The 22,987-nt window shown below is 40.9% G+C and overlaps 1 long non-coding RNA gene across 3 annotated transcripts in view; it reads left to right on the top strand.

The window, feature by feature from the left end:
• Positions 1-6,538: 6,538 nt before the first annotated feature.
• The window catches only part of LOC123730963 (uncharacterized), a 32,241-nt gene continuing 15,792 nt past the window's right edge, over positions 6,539-22,987 (top strand). For 2 of the 3 annotated variants that reach the window (XR_006762456.1, XR_006762457.1), the window contains exons 1-4: positions 17,499-17,582; positions 18,044-18,306; positions 20,426-20,532; positions 21,625-21,658. This is a non-coding gene — a long non-coding RNA (uncharacterized lncRNA). Of the gene's footprint in view, positions 7,099-17,498; positions 17,583-18,043; positions 18,307-20,425; positions 20,533-21,624; positions 21,659-22,987 lie in introns of those variants that run through there. The other variant, XR_006762459.1, reaches the window with a different exon arrangement.

Here is a 22,987-nt window from a genome sequence, read left to right as displayed (position 1 = left end):
GAAAGCAAAACATTAGATTATGTTAGGACAGCGCCGAGACAAGAAAAACCACACAGCCATTTTCCAAGCAAGGAGAGGCGTCACAAAAACCAGAAATACAGCTAAAATTAATCACTAACCTTTGATCTTCATCAGATGGCCTTCATAGAACTTCATGTTACACAATACATGTATGTTTTGCTCGATAAAGTTCATATTTATATCCAAAAACCCCATTTTACATTGATGTGTAATGTTCAGAAATGTTTTGCCTCCCAAAACTTCCGGTGAATGAGCACATCAATTTACAGAAATACTCATCATAAACGTTGATAAAATATTCAACAGTTATTAAAAGAATTATAGATACACTTCTCCTTAATGCAACCGCTGTGTCAGATTTCAAAAAAGCTTTAGGAAATTTTGCAATAATCTGCGCTCAGATATCAAAACAAGCCATACAGATACCTGCCATTTTGGAGTCAACAGAAATGACAAAAATTACATTATAAATATTCACTTACCTTTGATGATCTTCATCAGAATGCACTCCCAGGATTCCCAGTTCCACAATAAATGTTTGTTTTGTTCGATAAAGTCCATCATTTATGTCCAAATACCTCCTTTTTGTTCGTGTGTTTAGTCCACTACTCCAAATGCAGGAAGCGCGCGCAAAATGTCACGACGATTTACGTTCGTAGAAACATGTCAAACGATGTATAGCATCAATCTTTAGGATGTTTTTATCATAAATCTTCAGTAATATTCCAACCGGACAATTCCAATGTCTTCAAAAAAGAAAAGGAACACAGCTAACTCTCACGTGAGCGCACGCCTCTGAGCTCATGTCATTTTCTCACTCATCTACTTACAGGAGCTCTTGTTCTCTCCCTATTCACAGTAGAAGCATGGAACAACGTTCTAAAGACTGTTGACATCTAGTGGAAGCCTTAGGAAGTGCAAAATGAACCCTAAGTCACTGTATAGTGTATTGAAAAACTACAAACCTCAGATTTCCACACTTCCTGGTTGGATTTTTCTCAGGTTTTTGCCTGCCATATGAGTTCTGTTATTCTCACAGACATCATTCAAACAGTTTTAGAAATGTCAGAGTGTTTTCTATCCAAATCTACTAATAATATGCATATCCTACCTTCTGAGCCTGAGTAGCAGGCAGTTTACTACGGGCACGCCTTTCATCCGGAGGTCAAAATACTGCCCCCTACCCTAGAGAAGTTAAGTCCTTCTGAAGGATACATTCTAATATATTCATCCTTCTCCTTGTAGCTGGTTGGATGGTGAAGCCACTGTGTCCTGGTTATAACTAGAAGCAATGCAAAGGCCAGTTCTACATAAAGCAAAGACTAGCTCATTTTTACTAAGTTGAGCCCTCTGTGATAGTATAGTAGATTTAAACCATATATTGTTATTTACATACTGCACACAATGTCACATCCTGATCGGTTTCACCTGTATTTGTGCTTGTCTCCACCCCCCTCCAGGCGTCGCCCATCTTCCCCACTATCCCCTGTGCATGTATACCCGTGTGCTCTGTTCATCTGTTGCCAGTTCGTCTTGTCTTGTCAGGTCTTACCAGCGTGCTTTCCCATCTTCCTGTTTTCTCAAGTTTATGTTTCCCCGGTTCGGACTATTCTGCCTGCCCTGACCCCAGCCTGCCTGCCGTTCTGTACCTGCCTGACTGCCCTGAATTACGGACCTCTGCCTGCCCTTGACCTGTATTTTGCCTGCCCCCTGTTTGGTTAATAAACATCTGTGATTCTAGCTGTCTGCATCTGTGTCTAATCCTGAGTTCTAATACACAGGATTGTTTGCTGTAGGGAGGTACAGTAAATAATGAAATGAGGGATGGCAAAGTTATTATTCACTTAAGAATTGTCATTTCTTATAATATTTAAATATTTATTTTAATATATAATATCTATACAGTATTTTTTTTTTTTACAGTGGACGTCTCTGGAAGTGCATAATCCAGGACTCTGTTTGACACTCTTTACTGACTATCAGAATGTACTGGAAGTATCCTGCCTGTCCAGTCATTGAGTGTGATGGGTGTAGGCCTTATTTTGAGTTGAGCAAGGCACTCGCTAAACCCGGCTCTCTTTCTTCAGCCGGAGCTGCGACTCCCACATTGTCACTATCTTCGATGGCTTTCGTTTCACCTAACACTGGGAACCTTGACGTGCGACATTGAATATGACTCCCCTAGCACAACAACACACCGAGATTGAGTTCCCCTGGTGGTATGCTCACTGCCTGCGTCTGTTGTTTTTTTATAACTTTCATTGCAAGTTAAGCCAACCCCGACTGCCAGGAAACAGAGATGTGACAAAAACAGGGGGAAGGGGGCAAAGGGAGGGGGGAGTGAGGGAGAGTGTTAGCGTATGCCAAAGCCAATCTGCCACTCAGCGACAGGCTGTTTGACAATCATAGGCTGTCATCACTTTCTGATCAGACCTGTCACCAGGAACGAGGGGAACGAGACAGCACTGCGTTGGAAAAATCCACACGTTTCACCCCCCACACACACTCATACACACACATACCGCTCACACCGCTCACACACACATCACTGATAGGCGAGGCACTTCTGTTATTTATACACACACAAGCCACATTTTGGAGAGCCAACAAATCAATTTTTTCACAAAGTGCCACACAACACCAATACGAGAAAAACTAGAATTGGATGTGTATTTAAGTAATGGGATGTTATATAGTTGAAGTCGGAAGTTTACTTACACCTTAGCCAAATACATTTAAACTCAGTTTTTCACAATTCCTGACGTTTAATCCTAGTAAAAATTCCCTGTCTTAGGTCAGTTAGGATCACCACTTTATTTTAAGAATGTGAAATGTCAAAATAATAGTACAGAGAATGATTTACTTAATCTTTTATTTCTTTCATCACATTCCCAGTGGATCAGAAGTTTACATACACTCAATTAGTATTTGGTAGCATTGCCTTTAAATTGTTTAACTTGGGTCAAACGTTTCAGGTAGCCTTCCACAAGCTTCCCACAATAAGTTGGGTGAATTTTGGCCCCTTCCTCCTGACAGAGCTGATGTAACTGAGTCAGGTTTATAGGCCTCCATGCTCGCACACACTTTTTCAGTTCTTCCCACAATTTTCTATAGGATTGAGGTCAGGGCTTTGTGATGGCCACTCCAATACCTTGACTTTGTTGTCCTTAAGCCATTTTGCCACAACTTTGGAAGTATGCTTGGGGTCATTGTCCATTTGGAAGACCCATTTGCGACCAAGCTTTAACTTCCTGACTGATGTCTTGAGATGTTGCTGGAATATATCCACATAATTTTCCTCCCTCATGATGGCATCTATTTTGTGAAGTGCACCAGTCCCTCCTGCAACAAAGCACCCCCACAACATGATGCTGCCACCCCCGTGCTTCACGGTTGGGATGGTGTTCTTCGGCTTGCAAGCGTCCCCCTTTTTCCTCCAAACATAACGATGGTCATTATGGCCAAACAGTTCTATTTTTTCTTTCATCAGACCAGAGGACATTTCTCCAAAAAGTACAATCTTTGTACCCATGTGCAGTTGCAAACCATAGTCTGTTTTTTTATGGCGATTTTGAAGCAGTGGCTTCTTCCTTGTTGAGCGGCATTTCAGGTTATGGCGATATAGGACTCGTTTTACTGTGGATATAGATACTTTTGTACCTGTTTCCTCCAGCATCTTCACAAGGTCCTTTGTTGTTGTTCTGGGATTGATTTGCACTTTTTGCACCAAAGTACTTTCATCTCTAAGAGACAGAATGCGTCTCCTTCCTGAGTGGTATGACGGCTGTGTGGTCCCATGGTGTTTATACTTGCGTACTATTGTTTGTACAGATGAACGTGGTACCTTCAGTCGTTTGGAAATTGCTCCCAAGGATGAACCAGACTTGTGGAGGTCTACAATCTTTTTTCTGAAGTCTTGGCTGATTTCTTTTCATTTTCCCATGATGTCAAGCAAACAGGCACTGAGTTTGAAGGTAGGCCTTGAAATACATCCACAGGTACAACTCCAATTGACTCAAATTATGTCAATTAGCCTATCAGAAGCTTCTAAAGCATGACATCATTTTCTGGAATTTTCCAAGCTGTTTAAAGGCAGGGTCTACTTAGTGTATGTAAACTTTTGACCCACTGCAATTGTGATATACTGAATTATAAGTGAAATAATCTGTCTGTGAACAATTGTTGGAAAAATTACTTGTGTCATGCACGAAGTAGATGTCCTAACCGACTTGCCAAAACTGTAGTTTGTTAACAAGAAATGTGTGGTGTGGACTCCAACCTAAGTGTATGTAAACTTTCGACATCAACTGTATTTGACTTAATTGTTATGAGTTAAAAAAGAGACCTAATTGGAAGTTTCTGAATTACTCGTTCAGAAAACTAGCTGGATGTAACTTTTTCATGTGCAGGAGTATGTTGGAAATGTGTACAGTACGCTGACCTTGCACTCTGTCAATAGCTGACACTCTGGTGATGGGTCGTTTGCGAAAAATTACAGATTGAGCGGGGCCTGTTTGAAAGTGACAAGAGACATACAACATACTTACATTATACTTACACAAACAAACTGTCCAAAATGCTAGAGGGAACCATTACTGTAGACACACAGAAAATCTAGTTTGATAGTATGAGCATGTTAATAGCTTTCACTTTTTGTTACAGATGACTGACACAAAATGGACACAAAAAGAAACCTAGTGAGAATTCACCCTTTGAAATGGGTCACAATAGGTTGTCATCAATAAACGTCACAATATGGTGCAGAAAGTTAAATTTACCTGCTATGGGGCAGGGAGACCCCCAGCTCCAGGGAGACAAATGTTAAAATCATCACCTCTTGAAAAGCACAGCCAGAACTACTAATTTCAGATTTTTCCATGCAAAGAAATTGTGCACATTTTGCTCTATCCTCAGTAAGTAACTGCATGCTTTTCATGTTAGGTATTCATGTCATTTCAGATATGTTTGCTTCATCAGAGATAAGGCTTTTGGAAAGAGATTGACATTGACAAGTATATTTTGAGTCTAAGCTCGTTCTGGTAAACTTGTCTGTCTGACTACTGATATCATCACTGGCAAGCAAATCATACAATATTAAGAGATAACTAAATAGTTTTATCCACTGAAAGTTAGCTTATTAGCTAGCTGGGCAAATTGACATGATCTGTCATTAGCTAGGAAGCAGATTTGACGTGGTCCATCAATCAAAGTCATGCCTGTCTTGTTGCACAGCAGCAATGGTGATTAACCAGTTTTAAAAACAATGTTGAAAGGGGGAAATGTTAGCTAGCCTAGAGAAAAAAGTACATAACTTACCACAATGCTTAGGCAACTTTACAAAGTTTCTTGCTAGTGTTCTGAAATCAATAACTAGCCTACTGATTTTGCTGCACTCGCTATGTCTAAGGGTCTTAGGCCTAGCTAAAGGGTCCTGTAACCTAAATGAGTGTGTGCATTTATGTGATAAATCAGCATTTGAGGACCGTGTTGGATGCATGTACCCAGGAGACAGCCACCTTATCTTAGCTCCTTCTTGACCTCTTGGCCGGCCAGTCCAGGCAGGTTATTAGTTGTTCAGATGGTGATGAAGCATAATTATGAACAAAAAGGAAAACTACCAAAGGCAAGCCCAATCTAAAGACTCCAAAAACAAGCAAAATGCCTCGTGGCCAACAAAGAAAACCAGCAGCCTCACAGCTTTTCCAGCTGGGACAGACTGACAATCTCCCTAACTGGCAGAACCTGATGCTCTTATCAAAGCTTACTGGCAGAGCACAGCCCTTGTATTGGTATAGTACACTTTTACTTTATATTACTCAAATATCTAATTAAATGGTGGCTAATATTGAGAGATGGAGGTGTACTCTTGACCCCCAGCTGGGAAGGGCAATCGTTTCCATTTGAAACAGAACAAATTATGACGTTAACAACTTATTCATGGTTTGCACGTTTCATCACAGTATTGTTTCGAACATTTGCTTTGGACTGATGGGCATTCTACTAAATGCATTTGTCAATGAGCGCTGATTAATATTTCATCAAAAGTACATTATTGGAACTACAATGACATTACAAAAGGAGGCAAATAATTAGTAGGAAAACCTTTCATCATCATTTTGATGTCGCCATATTGACTTTGATTTCAGTATAACGTTAGCTAGCTAGCTAGCTAAGATTGACAGAAGACAACTGGATTTTAGCTAGCGTTAGCATTGCTAGCTATTTCTGACAAACATTGCCATCTGTCTAAATGAAAATAAACATGGTACTGATGGCAAAGATGTTTCCACCTAAATATTTGCCTACTTTAGCAATGTCATCGTATTTCCAGGCCACTATAGTGTCAATTAGACCAAACAGTCCAGAATGACTGGGCTTATCATGACTTTTGGGCACCACTCTGGCGCCATCGGCATGAGAACATTCATAACAATGGCATGACGCAACCGAGGTACGGAAGTGTAACCTATGAATTGCGTTAATTACTCTATGATGTCATAGAGGAACTAGTGGCCCCATGAAATTACTGATAGGACGCATGGAAGGTAGCTCCGTTTTGTACCATCAAAATATGCAGAAGCCAGACAACATAGTTTAGATTGAGCCACCATTAAAATCGATAGAGCAATATATCCCCAAGCAACCAGGAGACAGTGAGCAGGTTAGTTATACACAACAGCAAACCAATCTGTGAGTAAAGCGACGCTGAGACTCAAACCAACTCTGATTCCAAGCAATACTGTTGGTATGGAAGGGAACACAGAGAATGGAGTGGAGTTCACAAGAGCCGATGAAGCCCTAAACAGGCTGCAGAAAACCTTTCCAGTTGAAAGAGAGCCCAGTACCCAGCAGAGAGGCAGAAGTGGAAAAACAGATAAGCACACTAGGCTACAAACAGTGACGCCCAAGACCAGTTTATCGTATATTGAGACAATAGTACTTCACCCTACCCCCAATACAGTCAAGACTCTATTGTCCCCAAGAACCTGTTGTTCTCTAAGAAGTAACGATAGAATTAGCCAAAGCCAATGAGATACATGGACATTGAAAAGACAATATAAAAGAGGAAATTAGCACGTAAGTCAACAATTGTCAATAATTATTCTATGCGCGCGTGTGTGTGTGTGTGTGTGTGTGTGTGTGTGTGTGTGTGTGTGTGTGTGTGTGTGTGTGTGTGTGTGTGTGTGTGTGTGTGTGTGTGTGTGTGTGTGCAAGAGGGTGTGAGTGGGTGTATGCGTGGGTATGTGTCTGTGCATATTAATATGTGTAGGAGGGCGGTAGAGAATGGGTGTGTGGAGGCTTTGGGTGTATGCTCTGTGTGAATAAAGGAGAATGGATGATTAAGTAGTAGTATAGAGGAGTGTAAATATGTTTGAAAAGAAGGGAGAGGGGAAAGGATGGAGGTTGGGATAACTTGGTCTGGGTGGTTATGGGAGTACAAGGAGGGGAGGTGGTGACAAGGGGGGGGGTAAAAGGGAGAGAACAGGGAGGGGTGGTGGAGAGGGATGGATTTGGTTTCGGAGAGAGAGAAAAAAAAGACTTAATTATACTGCAATGTAATTGTATTTCTTTCTTAAAAGTGGCAGTCTTTCTTTAAATGTATGTACAATGTATGTGCAATGTATGTATCCACAGTTTTTATTCACAAATTTAGGGAGCCTCCAAAGAGGCTGAAAATGTTCATCTCTACAAATGATTTACCGGACACCTGGAGATGTTATTATCCCCAACTACAAAGGACTATTCCATTTTTTTCTGAAAGTAAGAAAAGCTATTCAAGAATTGACGACATCCTTATTTCCAAAAATACACTAAACAATTTACTGGATTAAAAGAATTCATTATATAGTGATATCGGATCATTCTCCGGTAACATGTTTAATTACACCTGTCACGTCCTGACCAGCAGAGAGAGTAGTTGTTTAGTATTTTGGTCAGGATGTGGCAGAGGGATGTTTGTTTTGTATGGTGGGGGTTTTGTGTGTGTTGTAGAGGGGTGTTTGATTTATGTGTTCCTGGGTTTTGGGTGTATGTTCTAGGTTAGTATGTTCTAGGTTGTATTTCTGCATTCTGTCTAGTTTAGGTTTTCTATTTTTAGGTTTGGGTGCTGGACTCTCAATTGGAGGCAGGTGTTTCTCGTTGCCTCTGATTGAGAGTCCTATATATGGGTAATTGTTTGGTGTAGTGTTGTGGGAGATTGTTTCTTCTTTTGTGTGTGTGAGCGTGACAAGACTGTTTTGTTGTTCGTGAGTTGTTCGTTTTTGTTATTTTGGTGTTCACTTTATTTTAAAATAAATACAAGATGAGCATCCACATTCCTGCTGCGTTTTGGTCCTCCATTCCCGACGACAACCGTTACAACACCAATAGAAAATACACTCAGTGACAGAGTTTGGAGATTGAACAGAGCGCATCTTCTGGACCCCAAATTTATTAAATACGTAAATTAAAAAATAAAAACCTTCTACCATTACAAATGTAGGCATAGAGGACAGAGAAAAGCCAACCTCCGATAGAATTTGAGATGCCTTTAAGGAGTACATCAGGGGGATAATAATCTCATACTCTGCAAAGTTCAATCTGAATCAGAAATACATTTTCAATAAAAATGTAATAAATCATTATCTTAGAAAAAGGTAGAGAAGAAAATACAATTTCGGAACTTAAGAATGAATACAATCTTTTACTTTTGAAGAGAGCCAACAGGTTAAACTCAAATAAAGCATACTACTTAATGGAAAATGAACCTGGTAAATATCGCACAGCTCTCACAAAACAAATACATGCTAAACCAATTATAATTTTAAAAGATAAAGATACAAAAGCAGTAATTAGAAACAACAACGTAATTAATAAAACATGCAAAAGCTTGCATGTATATAAATCAGAATTAAACAATAGTTAGATGGATCCTACAGCCTTCTTAGACTCAACAACTCTGAAGCAATTATCAGCAGGCAAAAAGTATTCACTAAAAACAAAGATCACCCAAGAAGAAAAATTAGATACTGTTAAGACATTCGCACAGGGAAAAGCACCAGGAATGGATGGCTTTCCTAGAGAATTCTATTCAACATTTTGGGACAAAGTAGCCACCCTATTTACACAAATGACAACACACATGTCACTCAATTCAGTACTTCCTAGTTCCATGTATCAAACAGTTATTTCAGTTATATTAAATCCAGAAAAATCTGGAGAGTCCCATTATATGAAACCCATAAGTTTAATAAATTATAAGCAATAGAATGGCAAAAGTCTTACCAGACTTGATACATATCAATCAAACAGGGTTTATAAAAAAGTGGCACTTACAAACAAATACAAAAACATGTTTAAGTTCAATACAATATGCAAAAAAAACAAGATATAGATTTACCAATAATGTCTTTTGATGCCGAAATACAACGTTTTTGTATTTATTGTCGATAATACCAATTACCCAAATGAGGACATTCTTTACAAAAGTATACTCGGTCATAAAAGAAAGTTTTACATCTTTCTAAGTCTGTTGTTAAATGCACTAAAGAGGAACAATGGGTACATATTGAAGATCCCCAGAATGTTTTTACCTTTTCATTTTCAAAGGATAACGCTAACATTAAGAACTTCATAGTTAAGAACACTATAACAATATGGAAGACAATTAAATGTATTGTACAATAACTAATATCACTTCCTAAAAACATAACCTCATGGAAAAATCCTTAAATAGCTTTTCAGAATTCTCAGATAAATTGGTCCTGATAGAAAACAAAAGGCATGGAAACAGTTAATGACTTAGTAATACATTTATTTCCATGACAGAATGTAAATGTTTTATATCACGTTGTGGGTGGAGCTAGAAAGTTGGCTGTCAGAAGTATTATTATGTAAACATACTCTTAATCCATCTGTCTGCATATTTCAAGACATGCCATATGGGAGTGTAGTGAGATTCCCGATGGGTCGGACGATTCTCTTCTCATCAATCATCTTGAAAAAAACGTATCTTAAAAACGTGGAAATCAATCAATTCACCGTCATTAGCACAATGGAAAAATCAAATGATTTATTACTTAAATATTGAAAGTGTGTGGGCTACGGAGAGAAACAAAACGGTGCAGTTTCAGGCCATGTGTTGGAAAGTGATGTAGTTGATGCAGGTGCGATGTAGTTGATGTTTGTATGATGTTGTCATTTGTATGTGCATGTTTGTATTGTTTATAAAAGATTAAATAACATTTCCCCCCCCCAAAAAGAAACTACTGATCCATCCTACTGCAGGTTTTCAAGCTGACGCCAGCTGAACACCCTTTCGTTTACAGGCTATAAACATTACCTTTGGTTCATGCAACTCTATCAATTTAACATGTTCTCTATTGTCTGCTGCTATAGAGTTGTGCTTATTGTATTATCTCAAAGTAGTCCTTAGTGATTGTGTGCATGTGTTCTTGCGTGAGTGCATACGTTCTTGCGTGTGTGCGCGTGTCGGGATGTAGGTTCGTCGGACAGCGAAATCCCTATAGAACATCCATTTGAGTTTGTAGTGGTAAAACATACAAAATCAGTGTTCATATCAGCATAGAGTACAACTAGTACTCATAACCCTACCATTGTAAAACAGCAATGGTGTACTTTGTATGAATACTGCAATCTAAAGCCAAGGCGTATATTGTGATGGCTCACTGAGTGAGTAGGGATGGCTGCCACTCTCCTTTAATGGGTCATTACCAAGGCCCATTCCAATCCCCTGCCTGGGGCCTGGTAATATTATCATTAACATCAAGAGCACATGTAGCCTCATCTGCCGGAGACAGAGGGGGTGTGTGTGTGTGTGTGTGTGTGTGTGTGTGTGTGTGTGTGTGTGTGTGTGTGTGTGTGTGTGTCGGAGAGATAAGAGATAAGCACGGGTTGAGTGCACCTTGGGGCCTGTTCGTTGTGCTAATCACTTTCAATATGACACACTCCGATGCAAACAACAATAACGCTAGTGTATACACACACACACACACACACACACACACACTGAAGCTTATTGTTTTTACAAAACACATGTACAAATTTGAATTGATAGTGTTTAAACTGCCTACACATTTACAGACACACACACACCACAACTAAAATCTCACTCTCTGATAGTACAATACATGGACACTCAATGTACTGTGTTACACCACCCCAGTAGTCCAGGAAAGGGTTAATATGAAGCCCATCCAGGAAAGGGTTAATATGAAGCCCATCCAGGAAAGGGTTAATATGAAGCCCATCCAGGATAGGGTTAATATGAAGCCCATCCAGGATAGGGTTAATATGAAGCCCATACAGGAAAGGGTTAATATGAAGCCCATCCAGGAAAGGGTTAATATGAAGCCCATCCAGGAAAGGGTTAATATGAAGCCCATCCAGGAAAGGGTTAATATGAAGCCCATACAGGAAAGGGTTAATATGAAGCCCATCCAGGAAAGGGTTAATATGAAGCCCATCCAGGAAAGGGTTAATATGAAGCCCATACAGGAAAGGGTTAATATGAAGCCCATCCAGGAAAGGGTTAATATGAAGCCCATCCAGGAAAGGGTTAATATGAAGCCCATACAGGAAAGGGTTAATATGAAGCCCATACAGGAAAGGGTTAATATGAAGCCCATACAGGAAAGCAGTGCCTGGAGCCATTTGAGGAGCTTTTTGATCAGTTTGATGCTGCTGTGATGGAAATGTGCTCGGCGGGCAGTGTCGGGAGAGCAGATCAGTAGCTAGGGCGATGTGGAGTGAAGCGCGGGCCAAAACCGCCTGCCATCTTATCCGTCTAGCTGGGCTCACTCTGTTTTTTTCCCCCCTCATCCTTCTCATCTTCTCTTTTCTTTCTATTTTCTCCAGGCCCCTTTTCATCGTTCTCTTTCAGGGGAAGCCTTGGGGATGCTGGGTGGGTGGCTGGGTGGTGGGGTGGGTGGCTGGGTGGTGGGGTGGGGTGGTTATGTTTCACTAAGGTCCGTGTTTTGAACCCAAGCAACTGCGGTCATGTCGACAAGGCAACTTTTTACTAAACTATCCCAGAGATGGTCATTACGTTGGCGAACCATGGTGGGGGAAAGAAGACACGGTGAGGGGAGAACGAATGGAGAACGGGTTAGCCGCCAGAGACTGAGATCAATGACCCTCATATCCTCTGATAGCAGCTCCACAGAGCACTAACAAGTTAGACCACCAGCGGTGTGTAACGACATGGTCGAAATATGCAAATGAATCACTGAAATGGAATCTGCAGTTCAAAGAGGATGAGTCGGAAGTTAATCTACCTTGAGCCCAGGGTACCCTTTAAAACTCATCAGTCGGGACACAACTTGTGTGGAAGTGCACCTGAATAGGGAGATGAATCTGAAAACGAAGGAACTATTGTTTTGAGTTAGTTACATTGGTTGGGCCTAAATATGTAATACAAGTGTGACCAACTAGCTTTCAATCTGGCTATTCTGCATGCTGTGTTAACCCTCTAAACTAACGCCTAGGCATCTACTGTATTTGTTGTCTACTTTCACTGCGCTTTGCAACTCCATTGTCTGTACTGAATTGATATATAAACGCAACATGCAACAATTTAAAAGATTTGGCTGTTACACTTCATATAAGGAAATCAGTCAATTGAAATATATTCATTAGGCCCTAATCTATGGTTTTTGCGAATCAGAATACTTTTTTCCCTACAAAAGGGCTTTATTACAGACGGAAATACTCCTTCATATTGTTGAGATATTTTATTTCAGCTCATGAAACATGGGACCAACACTTTACATATTTTTGTTCAATGTACAATTGAATTCTGGCCTGTGTGTCCTCAGCCTCTGTTTACTGTAGGTGTGTAGTGGTGTAAACCATGTTTATCCCCAGAGAATGATGATAACCCAAGTCTGTAATTAACAGCCTGTCACATTATCCTCTTGTATTCAGCCATATGCCTTTTTTGAGAACGTTGTATCAAGGACTGTCTCAACTTGTACACGATAATTAAAATCAAATGACAATTCCACTTGGCTTTTTTTTAATTATCCACTTAAGATGTGCATTGACACACGAGCACAAACACATACATACACACAAACACACACACACACACACACACACACAGACAAAGAATGCCTGTTTTCACCACATTTTTTTAAGTGCCCGCACTTCAACTTTGATGTTATTCATAAATAAATCACCTCCCACTCACGCATCACTCAAGCTCTCATCATTGGGGTGCAAATTCATATAGGTTTGACGATACATTTTATCTAAAAATGACACCCCAGAACCAGCAGATTTTTCTACGTGTTTATGACAGCATGCTTGGCGGAAATAATTGGCAATAGCTAGTTCGCTGCGCTAGGTCTAGTTAACGAGGCAAATTCCAAAAACAATACATTAATATGCAAATGATCTCTGTCTACCGCTAATTTTCAGAGGCAGTGATATCAGAGTGCTGTTAAGCTTTTTCTCTTAACGCTGATTTTCTTTATCCACCATAACAAACAAACAGAAACTATAATCCTATTATATCGTTAATGGCACCATTTTGTTTCTGAGGCGTTTTTGTGAGCCCATTTTTTAGGTTCGTATTTTCTTTATTGGAACTATCACAACTTAAAATCAATTTTCATCTATTTGTATTGCCCCTTTTTTAATTTGATACCCTTCTCACTTATCTTTGTGCCTCCATTCTCATTGACTTAACTTCTCCTTTCCTTTGTCTGAGTCACTGTGCTTAATGTCTGTCACTGGGAAGACAGTGATAACAAACAATTTATATTTTTGTGGAATTAATATTAAGTACCTTACCATCATGTTGTCATTGGTGTTTTAGGGTTGCCATTCCACATTAGGGTATGTCGGATAGTACTGTATGTACCAAATATATTCATTCTACCATAAAAAACAAAGTGGTGTTTGTATGTGTAGGAAATACAATTGTAGTAACCTGTCCCTGGACAATGAAACAAAGTGAGAACCCCCGTCACTTCAACAAATTGTTTAGCTCTTTATACAAGACTTTAGTGGTATGATGGTCTAAAACATGGAGCTTATTCAAGAGAGCAACGTCACAGACTGTTTGCATAGAAATAGACATACCTGCATTCTCTTAGACATTTTAACCTTCTAATCAAACCCCTGATGTCACTCATTTGACTATTTCAACACAATGTTTAATAAGACCAATTCAGAACAGTAAATTACAACTAAGACAAGCAAACCAAGCCCTTAAAATGTCAATAGGTAAACCGTACTATGGTCTTGATTTGAACCAGCTTTGAAAGAAAGATGGTTGTTTTATCAGCCAAACCCCCCAGCTTGTACAAATGGGTACTCATGTTTACATTCAATAGTGGCTCTGCTAGTCACAGCCACAGAGTTTTTGACAGGCTCCTCTCGAGTTCAGCAACCTTGTCTGCATTGACAGCTACCGTTATTAAGGGCATGAGGCTGCCATGGCATCCCGCTGTGTTACTGACTGGTTAAAGGCATTTGGAGTATTTTTCCCTCTAAAACACCCATCTAGTATGTCTCTGTCAAATAGCTATGCTATACCTGTGTCTTGCCGTCTAGCCATAGAGTATGACAACAAAGTTTGGGAAGTGTGAAGGCGTGCGGTGTAGATGGAGATTGAATGAGAGAGAGAAAGAGAGAGATGGGGGAGGGGCGGTTTTGAAAAAAGGATGAGGGATTGGTTGTGAAGTTGTAGAGTCATCCTCCTAGAGTGAGTGATGGAGTAAATCAAATTCGGTGTGCATCATACTGAAGATGCCTGAAGTGCTATTAATCCTGTACACTCTCTCTCTCTCTCTCTCTCTCTCTCTCTCTCTCTCTCTTTCTCGCAAAAGCATTAGTGAGGTCAGTCACCGACGTTGGGCGATTCGGCCTGCCTCGCAGTCGGCATTCCAATTCATCCCAAAGGTGTTCGATGGGGTTGAGGTAAGGGCTTTGTGCAAGGCAGTTAAGTTCTTCCACACCGATCTCGACAAATCATTTCTGTATGGACCTCGCTTTGTGCACAGGGACATTGTCATGCTGAAACAGGAAAGGACCTTCCACAAACTGTTGCCACAAGGTTGGAGGCACAATATCGTCTAGAATGTCATTGTATGCTGTAATGTTAAGATTTCCCTTCACTGGAACTAAGGGGCCTTGCCCGAACCATGAAAAACAGCCCCAGACCATTGTTCCACCTCCACCAAGCTTTACAATTGGCACTATGCATTGGGGCAGGTAGTGTTCTCCTGGCATCCGCTAAAACCAGATTTGTCTGTCAGACTATTAGATGGTGAAGCATGATTCATCACTCCAGAGAACGAGTTTCCACTGCTCCAGAGTCCAATGGCGGTGAGCTTTACATCACTCCAGCCGACACCTGGCATTGCGCATGATGATCTTAGGCTTGTTTGCGGCTGCTCGGCCATGGAAACCTATTTCATGAAGCTCCCAACAAACAGTTATTGTGCTGACGTTGCTTCCAGAGGCAGCTTGGAACTCAGTAGTGAGTGTTGCAACTGAGGACAGACTATTTATATATGCTACCCGCTTGAGGACTTGGTGGTCCCGTTCTGTCAGCTTGTATGGCCTACCACTTCGCGGCTGACCCGTTATTGCTCCTAGATCTTTCCACTTCACAATAACAGCACTTACAATTGACCGGGGCAGCTCCAGCAGGGCACAAATCTTAGGAACTGACTTGTTGGAAAGGTGGCATCCTATGACAGTGCCACATTGAAAGTCACTGAGCTCTTCAGTAAGGGCCATTCTACTGACAGTGTTTGTCTATGGAGATTGCATGGCTGTGTGGTCGATTTCATAGACCTGTCAGCAATGGGTGTGGCTGAAATAGCCAAACTAATTTGAAGGGGTGTCCACATACTTTTGCATATGCTGTAAAGTGCATTCGGAAAGTATTCACACCCCTTGACTTTTTCCACATTTTGTTACATTACAGTCTCATTCTAAAATTGGTTAAAAAATGAATACATTCTCATCAATCTACACACAATACCCCATAATGACAAAGCAAAAACTGTTTTTTAGAAAAGTTTGCAAATATATACATATATACACATATATAAAAAGGAAATATCTCATTTACTTAAGTATTCAGTACTTGGGTATGACGCTACAAGCTTGGCACACCTGTATATGGGGAGATTCTCCCATTCTTCTCTGCAGATCCTCTCAAGCTCTGTCAAGTTGGATGGGGAGCGTTGCTGCACAGCTATTTTCAGGTCTCTCCAGAGATGTTCGATCGGGTTCAAGTCCGGGCTCTGCCTGGGCCACTGAAGGACATTCAGAGACTTGTCCTGAAGCCACACCTGCATTGCCTTGGCTGTGTACTTAGGGTCGTTGTCCTGTTGGAAGGTGAACCTTCACCCCAGTCTGAAGTCCTGAGTGCTCTGGAGCAGGTTTTCATCAAGGATATTTGCCTTGACCCTGACTAGTCTCCCAGTCCCTGCCACTGAAAAACATCCCCACAGCATGATGCTGCCACCACCATGCTTCACAGTGGGGATAGTGCCAGGTTTCCTCTAGACGTGATGTTTGGCATTCAGGCCAAAGAGTTCCATCTTGGTTTCATCAGACCAGATAATCTTGTTTCTCATGGTCTGAGAGTCTTTAGGTGCCTTTTGACTCCAAGTAGGCTGTCATTAGTTTTTTTTCTGAGGCTTCTATCTGGCCACTCTACCATAAATGCCTGATTGGTGGAGTGCTGCAGAGATGGTTGTCCTTCTGGAAGTGTCTCTCATCTCCAAAGATGAACTCTGGAGCTCTGTCAGAGTGACCATCGGGTTCTTGGTCACCTCCCTTATCAAGGCCCTTTTCCCCCGCTTGCTCAGTTTGGCTGGGAGGCCAGCTCTAGGAAGAGTCTTGGTGGTTCCAAAACTGCCTCGACACAATCCTGTATCTGAGTTCTATGGACAATTCCTTCAACCACATGGCTTGGCTTTTGCTCTGACATGCACCGTCAACTGTCAGACCTTAAATAGACTAGTGTGTGCCTTTCCAAATTATGTCCAATCAATTGAATTTACCACAGGTGGACTCCAATCAAGTTGTAGACACATCTCAAAGATGATCAATGGAAACAGGATGCACCTGAGCTCAATGTTGAGTCTCTTAGAAAAGGTTCTGAATACTTATGTTTGTTTTTTTATTTTTAAAAATTGTAATTGTGGGGTATTGTGTGTAGATTGATGAGTACAAATGTTTATTTAATCCATTTTAGAATAAGGCTGAAACATAACATGTGGAAAAAGTCAAGGGCTCTGAATACTTTCCGAAGGCACTGTATAGTGTATGTTTAAATTGCCAAAGCAAGTGAAATAAATAATAAACAAAAGTGAAATAAACAGATTTTATTTTTTTACAGTAAACAGTCAACGTTTCAGAGGAATAGAGACATTTCAAATGTCCTATTATGGCTATGTACAGTGTTGTAACGATGCTCTCTCTCTGCCTCTCTCTCTCTCTCCCTCTAAAAGGTGCTCTGTAGTCTCTCATAGCTGTAAATTTGAGATTACTTTGGGGAGTATCAAATTCCAGCTATGATGATGAAAAACTGACAGGTAATACTTTACTACCAGTGTTGGATTAGAGTTATTGGGACCATTTGCTTCATGGCCCTAATGTGCTGAAGTCAAAGTGGAATATTGAACTAAAACTGTCTAATAAAAAGTGTAACGATTGCGTTGATGTCATTTCTGAATAAATTACCTTTTTTCTTGCTCAATATTATCTAGATGTTCGTATTAAATCGTCTATAGTATTTTTGATTTGGTAACTGAACCAGAAATCTCATTGATTTAGCAAACACTGTATCAATTCACCACCCATTGCCGTAGCATAAATTCTAAAAATGGATTGGCATTTTCTGTACTATTCACGTGTTTCCATTGCACCAGGCAAGCTCAATCAAGCACAGCTAAAATATTTGAAAGAAAACAAATACAATGTTGAAACCAGGTCGGATTCATACCGTAGACAGGTTTGGTGTACGACTGACTGTCTGTCTGCCTCTCCCCCTCAGTCACCTTCCACAGCGTGTATAGTAACCTTAGGAGAAAAGTGACAAGAGCCAACATGACAGCTTTGCAGGTGTGAGAGGGAAGAGCACAACGTTTTCAAGGACATGCTATGTGTGTACGCACCTAGAAGGGCCAACAAATGCCACCAACTGGCACACTGAGCACTGCAAAACTGGGCTGCTGTTGAGAAACAGAGAGTATTGGCATCGGTGAATGTTCCCATGTCTTGGAACAAGAATGGTTCAGAGGAGAGACAACAATGATGGTAGGTTGGGGTCAATTCCATTTCAATTCACTCAATTCAGAAATTGAACTGAAATTATGATAATTATATATGCCATTACATTTACAATTGATGTATTAAAGGAATTAGAAATGTGTGTTTTGTGTGCGTGCTCACTGAAATACTGCTACAAACGACAAAATATCACATTTAGATTCCTTCCTAAACCTAAATAATACCTTACTTGCAAGGATGGCATCCTGAGCAGTTGACGGTAACTATTGTGGAAGTGTTTGTTTCGATCTCGGTTGTCAATGAGGTTTTTAAGAGGCTGAGCCAAATCCTTGTGAAATGTCTCCCGAACCTGGCTCAAGACGTTGCCTCCCTCTGTTCTCCTTCTCCTTCTCTATTCTCTCTCTCTCGTTGTGGGCGGAATGGGGTTGTTTCATGAACTGCAACTGTAACAAGCAGGAAGTTCCAATTGAACCAACACAAATCTTAGAGTCTGGAATCCTTGCACTTAATTTCATTGAAATCGATGCATGATTTACCGGACATTTTAAGTCATTGTCGAAAGCAGGTACATCACGCTTGGCAAATTTCCTTGAACTCTCAATTTACATACACTATATATGCAAAACTATGTGGACACCCACGTTGTTGACAGGTGTATAAAATCGAGCACACAGCCATGCAATCTCCATAGACAAACATTGACAGTAGAATGACCCTACTGACGAGCTCAGTGACTTTCAACGTGGCCCCTCCATAGGATGCCACCTTTCCAATAAGTCAGATTGTAAAATTTCTGCCCTGCTAGATATGCTCCAGTAACTGTAAGTGCTGTTATTATGAAGTGGAAACATCTAGAAGCAACAATGGCTCAGCCACGAAGTGGTACGCCACACAAACTCACATCCTCAGTTGCAACACTCACTCCCGAGTTCCATTCTGCCTCTGGAAGCAATGTCAGCACAATAACTGTTCATTTGGCGCTTTATTAAATGGGTTTCCATGGCCGAGCAGTCGCACACAAGCCTGAGATCACCTTGCACAATGCCAAGCGTCAGCTGGAGGGGTGTAAAGCTCACCGCCATTGGACTCTGGAGCAGTGGAAACGTGTTCTCTGGAGTGATGACTCACGCTTCACCATCTGGCAGTCCAGTGGACGAATCTGGGTTTGGCGGATGCCAGGAGAACGCTACCTGCCCAAATTCATAATGCCAACTGTAAAGTTTTGTTTTCATAGTTCGGGCTAGGCCCCTTAGTTCCAGTGAAGGGAAATCTTAACGCTGTAGCATACAATGACATTCCAGACGATTCTGTGCTTCGAAATTTGTGGCAACAGTTTGGGGAAGACCCTTTCCTGTTTCAGCATGATAATGCCCCCCTGCCCAAAGTGAGGTCCATACAGAATTGTTTTTTCTAGGTTGGTGTGGAAGGACTTGACTGGCCTGTACAGAGCTCAACCCAATTGAACACCTTTGGGATGAATTGGAACGCCGACTGCGAGCCAAGTCTAATTGCCCAGTTCCTGACCTCACTAATGCTCTTGTGGCTGAATGGAAGCAAGTCCCCGCAGCAATGTTCCAACATCTAGTGGAAAGCCTTCCCCAAAGAGTGGAGGCTGTTATAGCAGCAAAGGGGGCACCAACTTCATATTAATGCCAATGATTTTGGAATGAGATGTTCGATGAGCAGGTGTCCACATACTTTTGGTCATGCAGATTATTATCTCCTTTGTCTGTGCCCCATGTACACAAATCCTTTTAATGCTTGTTACTATGAGTCCTTAATCTCCTTCATTAGTGGGCACCTCTTAATTGTCTGTTGCTTCTCAGACATCAGACTTTGATAAGAGGATTGTACTGGTGGTCAATTGTTTCGGGGGCTGATTTCCCCAAATGCTATACTAGACAAGATAAAGATCAGGGTCATGTTCTTTAGGCACCAATTGGGGGAAAAAAATGGCTGAAACAGGGAGGGATTTCTGGATCTTGTCTAATAAGAAACGCTCATTTTCGTTTCCCATTGCAAAACTTTTCCGATGCAAACCTCAACGAACATGACCGAGTTCACTTATAGGTGTCTTTGGAATTGGGGAGGAAGGGGGGATTGGAATTTTTTGATATTTCCCGCTTCCCGCTGTTTTTCTCTTCAGGGCTCCGCCAAGTGCCATATGGAGAGGGATTCAGAATGCTGCTGTCTACAAAAGAGGATGATGGGCATGATTGGGCAGTGACTTAAAATGTCTGGAAGTTCAATACGGTAAGTAACTGTGCCACGTTATTGGAATTAAATTCCTCCTGTTTTGTTATCATGTTCAGATTGCTTTGTAATTTGTAAAAAATATACATATTGTATATTCTGTTTTTTTCTTAACATCTTGCCTGTTGGCAAGAAAGCAGACAACAACCTATTTGTATTTGCTCTGTTCTTAATATTTGATAATGATAGAACTAGTGCAAATAGTTTCATATCATCCCCTCTCCCCGTCTTGCCTGTGAATATATTATTTTCTATATCCTCAAGATTGGGGTCCAGACCACATAACAGAAAATTGGAATCCCCCCCCCTCTGTTTTACTTCAAAGTCTTGGCAATTTCTGATCCTCATGACATTCACACTCCTCCAGGGTCAAACAACATCTTACAGCCTTCATAAAATGATTAAATATTTTAAACAGCCTCTGCTCATACCTCAGTTGCTCTCCGAAACCGATGCTGTTATCGTTTTTGTCAAAGCCTGTTTCAATCTGCATTTGTCATTCTCGCACACATTTACCAGTTATCAATCGCTGTGTCAGAATGCAAAATAACTGATGTTCTTCAGGGCGGTATTGGATGGACTATCTGAGGCTTTTAATCAATGCATATTTTCTCTCTCTCTCTCCCTCTCTCCTTTTTTATCCCTCCACTCACATAAATCTTTTAACGTTGTGCCTGAATGTAATGTATTTGCACAGAGAGCGAGAAAAAAAACGAGAGCCGTGACAGAAGCAGTATATTATCAAACATTACACCTCAGGGCTAACAGGGTATCAAGGGGCTTTCCGGCTGGGAATGACTGGGAACGCTGGGAATCACGGCGGAATCACACACACAAGCTTTCTGTTGTCCATAAATCAACTTTTCCAAGCTAATCTTTCTCACTCAAAGGCAGAGTAAATACTCTGAATATGGATGGTGGATTGATCTGACGGGTCTCGCTTCCTGCACCGCACCTGGCTAAGGCTGTTTGGGTTTACACTACACTACAGTACAGTACAGTACAAGGCCACTGCCAGTAGTAATAAGGTTGTTAATGTATCTCTCTCTATCTAAAATATTCTTCTCCATCTTGTCTCCGCTGTTTTTGTAGGGTGTTGAGAGAAGACATGAAAGCAAGGGATGGGGTAAGAAGGGTGCATCCCTGACAGATGGGTACTATGTGCGTGTAAATGAATGCATATATCTTAGGTTGAGATTTAGTTCAGAATCACAATTTTAAAACCTTTTGGTTCTTGGTATATCCTGTATATCCTTAATCTGGTCTGCCAAAAAAGGAGTCATATTAATTGATCAACCACTGAAATACAACCGGCTTATGAAAAAAGACTGCCACAAGCTTGTAATGAAGTAAAAAAATGAAGAGGTATAAAACATTGGGGTGATATTCCGAGACCGGAAATAAATGGTAAATAAATTCACCATTAAAGCTCATTTTGTCCTCAAGTGCCAGAGGGTCAAGGTTTAAGTGTTTTGTGATGGCCCGTGCCAAGCCATTAAGACTTTTAAGACGGATTTAGGCAAAAATCCCCAAAATGAACATCGTAAATGAAAAACCCGATGACATGGCCGTGCAAAATTAGCCACTTAGCTAAAACAGCGGAGTTAGCATCCTTAGCTAACACATCAGAGTTAGCATCCTTAGCTAACACATCAGAGTTAGCATCCTTAGCTAACACATCAGAGTTAGCATCCTTAGCTAACACAGCAGAGTTAGCATCCTTGGCTAGCTAGTTAAAGTGGATAAAATCAGATAACAATTAATTTCAAATTCATTTATAAAACCTCTCAACACACTTGACAAATATATACATCTTTATTTAAAGGGAACTGACTCCTATGTGTAACGGAGGGATCAGTTTCATGTTTTATTCCCTTTCCTCGCTGTAACAGCCCTAGTTAGTTAGGGGAAAGCCACTCAACCTCCCTGGAACAGTGTTCGATCAACTAAGCGGAAAGCATTTGTTTTGGGCCTATAGTTAATTGTTGTCCGTCCGATGTCTTTTCCCTGGTTGGTTGGAGGAGACAAGGAAATATCATGATTTGGGGAGGGGGACTGGAGGGACGACACAGTGGAGTGTAAAGAGGGGATGAAAGCAGGAAGAGCTAAGCAATGAGTTTCCACAGATGCAATTTAGGTTCAAATCAAACCTCTGAGAAGCTGAGAAAGCCCTGGTGACAGCCACCTAGCTCTGAAATAAAACACGTTCTATTGTGTTTGGGAAAGTTTGTGGCCTCTGAACTGACAGACAGTCTATGGGTTTTTACATTTCCTGGAGAAGGGGGTTTTACCGTTTGTGCTGGCCACTTAAGAGGACTCTGTCAGGTTGTGTTCAGGCCTTAAATGACTGTTTGAAGTCCCAGCTTGGACACAAACCTTGCTATTCTGCATTGTACCTCAGTGAGAGAATATCCTCTATACCCCAAGATGGTATGATGGCTGAGAGTACATTTAG

Source organism: Salmo salar, chromosome ssa27 (assembly GCF_905237065.1).
Source record: "Salmo salar chromosome ssa27, Ssal_v3.1, whole genome shotgun sequence".
In the NCBI taxonomy this organism is placed as follows: Eukaryota; Metazoa; Chordata; class Actinopteri; order Salmoniformes; family Salmonidae; genus Salmo; species Salmo salar.
Note: the sequence above shows the minus strand (reverse complement) of the source record. Positions and strands in the feature narration are given on the sequence as shown.